At 45.0% G+C, this 7,826-nt stretch overlaps 1 protein-coding gene across 2 annotated transcripts in view; it reads right to left on the bottom strand.

Annotated features, from left to right (window-relative positions):
* The window catches only part of LOC137250742 (uncharacterized), a 239,011-nt gene that overhangs the window by 164,234 nt on the left and 66,951 nt on the right, over nt 1-7,826 (bottom strand). The gene's annotated exons all lie outside the window — the stretch shown is intronic.

Genomic DNA, 7,826 nt, shown 5'->3' with positions numbered 1-7,826 from the left:
CCTTCCCATGGTTGTAGCTCGTAAACGCTCGAGTAGTAAACACCAAATCCGCACGCCTTGAGCCCAGAAACCTTTCCTCCCGATAAGAGCAACGGCTCCTGGAGGTTTATCTCCAACACCCTCATCGTGACGTCTAACGGCCTCCTTTTGCCATTTTGGTTTAAGGCTTTCGAGGTCCTTTTCAACCTCGCCCGCTTGTTACATGTTGCGATTGTTATCCTATCTTCTAACAGAGGCGTAACGTCTGCGTCCTCCTGTCCCCTTGCTTTAAGCTTTTGAGATCCTTTTCAGGTTAAGGCCGAGGTTTTTTTAATTTGCGTCGTGAAATTTTTAATTTTTCCTACAAATTGGCGGGGCGGGATCTACATGTTTCACGCCAACTCAGAACGGCATCTGCAAGCGTGGCATAAGAAGGAGAGTTTGACATTTGTTTTGGCTATGAGTACTTTCAGGCTTCAAGTGTAATTATATTTCCCACTCGTTGGTACTTACCTAAAATTTTCCACAAATAAAAACTGCATTTTAACAAATGAATAGGAGACAAACTATGTTAGCAAGTATTTTTAAACGGTTTTTTTTTGCACTGGAAGAAGCTACAGGCCTGCCAAAATACTTCCCTCAGAACCGCCACGGGTTGTCTTCTTATGTCCCCAGAACACCACCTAGACAATGAGGCGAGAATACTCCCCATTAGGGAGAGAAATGAAATGCTAACCAAACAGTTCCTGTTGGATACCCAGAAACCTGGACATCCCAACAGACATCTGATTGATGATCCAACACCACCCAAGGGTTAAGGAGTCATCTCCGTAAGCCTTATGAGGAAATACGGCACCTGAGAACACAGCCTTATGAAGCCAAAAAACACAAGCGGGTCCTCAGTGAACTCCAAAAACAGGAGTCGTACCTCTATGCCAGGAATTGGCCAGTGAATTCTGTACTCAAAGAACAATACCCAAAACTTGCAGAAGATAAACGCACACTCATTAGGGAAACGTCGGATCACTCTAGCTCAACTTCGATCTGGATACTGTAACAGGTTAAACTCTTACCTATCCAGAATCAACCCGGACATACAAAACATATGTCCGTTAGAGGATATTGATGACAATTTGTGATCGGTCGCACCTATTGGATAGGGCGAAGCACTACTACAACAACAACAACAACAAGTATTTTTCTTGTATAGTGAGAATTTTTATAATAGTGCTTCGCGAATTAATTTTTTTTTTTTTTTTTGAGAATTGGCAAGCCGAAATAAATTTCAACTGCTAAGTCTGAAGTTCTGTTTATATTTACAAACGCGACATTTTGCTTGGTTGTGACGATATTCGCTTCTGCTTCAAAACTCCTAAACATGAAACATTTCATAGTGACGCGACCATTTGATGCAGCAAATAGCCTACTTGTCGCTCCCCACGCAAATACATTCAATCTAATCATCTGTTAGCGCACGCTGTTGCCTCGAAAATCTTATTAGCGCTTCCAGCAAACACAACTTTTGATGCGGCCTGCATGCATCCAAGGAATTCTTCGCAGTTCGATTTTGGGTTTCAACTGGGAAGCTTCAGCTATCCACAGCTCAGCTAAAATATTTTTAGGCTTGGTTTAGTTGGGCTGGAAACAAAAAACAGGATGGAGGAATGACTTAACGCTCCGCTGTTTGAGAACGTGGGAGGTTGGGATGGGCAGAGCACCCTTGGGCCTGTCTTAAGGATAGCTTTTGTCCTCCCAACATGTAGTGACAAATAGTTTTGATATACATATTACTGATTTTGTGCCGGGTGTGGTGACATTTAAAAACCAAAAAACTAACATTGCTACGAAAAATAACGATATTCAAATATTGAATAAAGGAGTTTTGTGAATAACAGGAGAACACGTGAAATGAAACGACAATCTAGAAAGATTATGTACCCAGCGCTGTGGTCATAGAACCCTGCCATTAATCCCAAATCTAAAAAAAAAATGGATTTCTTCGGCGTTTCTTCAAGCGTCTAAGAAATATTTCCAGGTTTAAATTTATTGTTGCGACACTCATCTCGGAAGCAATTTCGGTAATTCTATACGAACGCATGACACTGCTAATACGCTTCCAAAAATATCGAGAGAGGTGTCAAACAACGCATCTTGACATCAGTATTAATAATCCGAAGGCGGAAAATAAAAAATTTAAGTCGTTCAAAAGATATTAACGAAAAACCGAAAAATGACCCGCGGGTCCCCCCGAAACGGGGGTGGGATCCATAGTATTTTTGCGCAGAACACCTTTATGCATTGGCGGCCTTCGCGCGTACAAAACATTACCCTGGGTGGGTCCAACAAATGACGTTCAAGATATTAACGAAAAACCGAAAAATTACCCGTGGCTCTCTCCGAAACGGGGGTGGGATCCATAGTATTTTTGCGCGGAACACAACAACAAGAACTCCCTACCTACAAGTCTTCGACTCTTAAGTAATGCTCTGCATTTCAAAAAAGAGCTAACATCATTTTTTAACGACTCTTAAACTGGATCTCAAATTGTTGTTGTTAAAATGTTCATTTCTAAGTCCTTTTCCTTTCCCTGTGTCTTCTTCCTTTATTTGTTAAATACTATTCGATCTATAACCAGCCAAAGGTTATCATCACTACTGCTGTCTTTTAATATTTATTAATTACTTTTCTTTAGTTTTAACATTTACATTTACATACATAAATATTTCACTATTATCCGTTATATTTGATTTAATTTGATTAATCTAATTTATTATTATTATAAATGTTCAATTTTTATAGCTCATGCTATTCATGACTAGCACTGTTAAATAATTTGTCAAAATTGTTGTGCTAGGAACAAATTTTCAAATAAATACATACATACATACATACACCTTTATTCATTGGCTGCCTTCGGCCGCGCTTACAAAAAATTACCCTAGGTGGGTCCACCACCGATTTTGGTAATTCTATACGACAGCATGACACTGCTAATACGCGTATTGACCTCGACAACAATAATCCGAAGACGGAAAAGAAAAATTGTATCTCTGCCCGAAGATATTTGCAGTTGAAGTTGGCGATTTTCATGTGGTTGTTGTAATGTTGTTGTATCCACAAAAAAAATTGTGAACGTAAGTGGTTTGTGCGGATATAGTTTGGGTCTCCAAATAGGTGTTGGACTCACCCAGGGTAATTTTTTATAAGCGCGGCCGAAGGCCGCTAATGCAGAAAGATGTGCTGCGCAAAAATACTATGGATCCCATCCCCGGTTTCGGAGGGACCCACGTGTCATTTTTCGGTTTTTCGTTAATATCTTTTGAATGAGTTAAAACTTTTATTTCCCGTCTTCGGATTATTAATATTGATCCCAAGACGCGTCATTCGACACCTCTCTCGATATTTTTGGACGCGTATTAGCAGTGTCATGCTGTCGTATAGAATTAACAAAATGACGCGTCTTGACATCAGTATTAATAATCCGAAGGCGGAAAATAAAAATTTGCACTCGTTCAAAAGATATTAACGAAAAACCGAAAAATTACCCGCGGGTCTCTCCGAAACCGGGGGTGAAATTCATAGTATTTTTGCGCAGAACACCTTTCTGCATTGGCGGCGCTTATAAAAAATGGTAATAGTCTAGTTGAGGGATCGACTGCTAATACGCTACCAAAAATATCGAGAGAGGTGTTAAACGACGCGGGTTAGGGGATCAGAATATACCCACGGTAGGTATGCCTGTCGTAAGAGGCGACTAAAATACCAGATTGAAGGGGCTGTGTAGCGCAACCTTTCAGGTTGCCAGCGCAATATATAGCTTCTCCAAACCCAATTGTCAACCCCACCTATCCGCGGCGAATCCTGTTTCACTAACAGACGAGGCTCTGGCGACCCCAAGCTCCTCATGGAACTTGAGGGTAGGGAGGGAGGGAATGGCCTGAAGGTTTAATGTGGCCACATAAATCGTTCCCGAGATGGTCGGGCTAGCACCTTAATGGTGCTATGGTACCGGAGCGTACCGGATTTGTATCCGGCAAAGGACCATCACATCGATAACACTCCCCAAAGCCTTCGGGGAGCAACCTTATCGCTACAACAACAACAACAACAACAACGCGTCTTGACATCAGTATTAATAATCCGAAGGCGGAAAATAAAAATTTTAACGCGTTCAAAAGATATTAACGAAAAACCGAAAAAAGACCCGCGGGTGCCTCCGAAACCGGGGGTCGGATCCATAGTATTTTTCCGCAGAACACCTTTCTGTGTTGGCGGCCTTCGGCCGCGCTTATAAAAAATAACCCTGGGCTACGCCATGCCAAGTCCGGGTGTGTGGTATAACCGTGACTACCGCCACGGTGATGCACAATTTTTTTTGGGGGTACAACACAACAACAACCACATGGAAATCGCCAACTTCAACTGCAAATATCTCCGGACAGAGATAAAATTTTTCTTTTCCGCCATCAGATTATTGTTCTCGAGATTAATACGCGTCTTTTGACACCTCTCTCGATATTTTTGGTAGAGTATTAGCAGTCGACCCCTCAACTAGACTATCGATCTAGATCGCTTCCCAAGGCAGTCGGTTCTATGTACCGGAGCGACTCGGGATTTTTCCCGACCAAGGAGTGTCATTTCAGTGTGACCCCATTTAATTTGTTTCGTCCCCCCCACAAATTGTTATCCTCCCAGCAGCTCCTTGCAGCAGGACTGCTACATATTCTCTTACTCCGGGAAGGTATCGAACCCAATCCGGGTCCGTCTCCTGACCCCGGTCCTGAGAAATGGTTTTGCTGCATTTGCCAGAAAAGAATCTTTTAAGGACGGTCATACTCTGTTCAGTGTGTCTCGTGCAAGGGATGGTTGCATCGGACAGGTTGTTCTGGGCTTGATCCCAAAACCCGACGTCCACGTAACTTTTATAAATCTTTTGTGGCTCCTTGCTGCTCACGCCCAAGGGTGTCCCGTAGTCTACGCCTAAGCGCCCCCCACTACCTTCCAGCAGCCTCGCTGCTCAGCAAGCCACAACAAGTACCCGCTGCTTCTCGCGCCCCACGGCGCCAACAACTCAAATAGCTGTAACCACTCATAACTACTACCTTCGTAGTAGAGTTGGTAGCAATGCTGAGCATCAGCCCCTGCCCCCGTCTTCTTCTCCCCGCCCCCCCCCCTCTTTTCTGGCAGCAATCATGCAGGTCAGGGAAACAGACTCTTAATCCTTACCTCCGTTTGCACCGTCTGCCAGCACAGAATATATAGGTTTGCGACATCCGCTCAATGCAGCTCCTGCCTTGGGTGGGGCCACTTTCCTAGATGTTCTGGTCTCCGCGACGGCAACCCCTCGACGGGTTTCATCGCGCCATGTTGCCAGGTCGCAAACCCAAATCATCCGGGTACCCCAATGCTTGCCCAAGGGCGCCCAGTCCCAAGGCCACACCAGCAATTGCGTCCTGGCCTTCCACAACCTAGGCGTAGTCACCCGTCACTTACCCCTAGAGTGGCGGCGTCACCCCTCATGCACTTCAGAATGCTGCAGTTAAACTGTAATGGACTAACTGGGAAGATTACGGAGATAGTCGATTTCATGAAGCGGCACAACATCCGCATTGCTGCGATTCAAGAGACTAAACTCACAGCTAGATCTGCATTGCAGACCTGCTCTGGGTATAATGTCCACAGGAAAGACCGCGAGAGCGGAAATGGAGGCAGCCTCGCGTTTATTATACACCACTCTGTGCAATATTATATATTTGATCCTGGCATCGACCGCAGGGACAATGTCTTAGAACGTCAAGGCCTATCTGTTCGGTCAGGCGATGCAAATCTAAAAATCATCAACATCTACATCCCTCCTGTCACCTGTTGCCCCAGTGGATACCGCCCTAATATCGAGGCCTTACTCACTGGCAACAATCGCATTATCTTAGGCGATTTCAATGCCCATCACGACCTATGGCATTCAAACTTGCGGGCGGACAGTAGGGGTGAGATGTTGGCGGATCAAATAGAAGAAACGACGTTCTGCACAATAAACGGAGACACCCCCACACGTATGGTAGGAAGCTGTCACAGCTCGCCAGATATCTCAATCGTGAGCGCAGAACTCGTAAACTGCGTCAACTGGCAGCCGATGGTAACGTTGGCATCCGACCACCTGCCCATACTTATTTCGTTCGAGCGTACCGCCGACTTCATCGTCACCGAAAAACGCACTTTCATAAACTTCAAAAAAGGAAAGTGGGAATATAAATCTGCAACAGACAGCAGCTTTGCTGCCCTCCCTATCCCGACTGATGCCCGCCAAGGGGAGCGTGCCTTCCGTAAGGTCATTGAATCCGCCTCGGCACATTTCATTCCCGCTGGGAGAATTCCCGAAATTCGGCCCCACTTCCCGGCGGATTCCGCGAGCTTAGCGAGGGAACGCGACCTTATAAGACAGCTTGATCCAGGCGACCCCCAAATAAGGGATATAAACCAACGCATCAGATTGCTTGTGGACGAACACAAGCGGGCGAAATGGGAAGAGCACCTAAGAGGTTGTAACCTCTCTACCGGTGTAGGTAAACTTTGGTCCACCGTAAAGTCCCTATCGAATCCGACTAAGCAAAAAGACAAAGTTTCCATCGCCTTTGGCGATAAGGTGCTGTCGAACAATATATAATGCATCCTACGGTTGACAAAGATAAGAGCCAATAGACACGCACATAAACACAAATTCAGCGCGTCACCAGTCACCATCACCGCTAGAGAGGTTGAGGACGCCATTGGTCGCGCTAAACCATCCAAAGCAGTGGGCCCAGACGGCATAGCCATGCCGATGCTTAAAAACCTAGGGAAAGAGGGTTTCAAATATTTAGCGCATGTCTTCAACCTGTCTCTTTCCACCTTTGTCATACCCGAGAAATGGAAAATGGCCAAGGTGGTCCCGCTACTAAAGCCTGGGAAACCAGCTAACATAGGTGAGTCATATCGCCCGATATCTCTCCTATCGCCAGTGGCAAAGACGCTTGAAGCCATTTTGCTCCCTTATTTCCAAGCACATTTGCAGCTAACCCCTCATCAGCATGGCTTCAGAAACTCCATAGCACTACCTCCGCGCTAAATGTCATTAGCACCCAGATAAATTGCGGTTTGAATCAATACCCCCACCATAGAACAGTACTCGTAGCGCTAGACCTATCAAAAGCCTTTGATACGGTCAACCATGGCTCGTTACTGCAAGACCTGGAAGGGTCTACCCTTCCCCCATGTCTTAAAAGGTGGACCGCAAATTATCTGGGTGGTCGGCAGGCATCGGTGCAATTCAGAAACGAAACATCAAAACCAAGGAGAATTAAACAGGGGGGGCAACAGGGTGGTGTCCTATCCCCACTTTTGTTTAATTTCTACATATCTAAGCTACCTTCACCACCGGAAGGAGTCACAATCGTTTCCTACGCCGATGACTGCACAATAATGGCCACAGGCCCAGGCCCAGAGATCGATGAGCTATGCAATAAAATAAACGGCTATCTCCCTGATCTCTCCAGTTTTTTCGCCTCGCGAAACCTGGCATTGTCACCGACTAAATCTTCCGTAGCGTATTAGCAGTCGACCCCTCAACTAGACTATTACCAAATTTTTATTTTCCGGTGATTGCTGTTGTCTAGATTAATACGCGTCTTTTGACACCTCTTTCGATATTTTTGGACGCGTATTAGCAGTGTTATGCTGTCGTATAGAATTACCGTAAAGAATTACCATTTTCAAATACAAAATGAAAAAAAATTAAAAAATTTCTCGAGTGTTTTGTTATGATCCGGATACCGCACTTATCAACAAAAATTGTGTTCGCTGAAAGCGCC

The sequence above is a fragment of the Eurosta solidaginis genome, chromosome 4, assembly GCF_040869045.1.
Source record: "Eurosta solidaginis isolate ZX-2024a chromosome 4, ASM4086904v1, whole genome shotgun sequence".
NCBI lineage: Eukaryota > Metazoa > Arthropoda > Insecta > Diptera > Tephritidae > Eurosta > Eurosta solidaginis.
The sequence above is the reverse complement of the archived record's forward strand: the minus strand, read 5'-3'. Positions and strand labels throughout refer to the sequence as shown.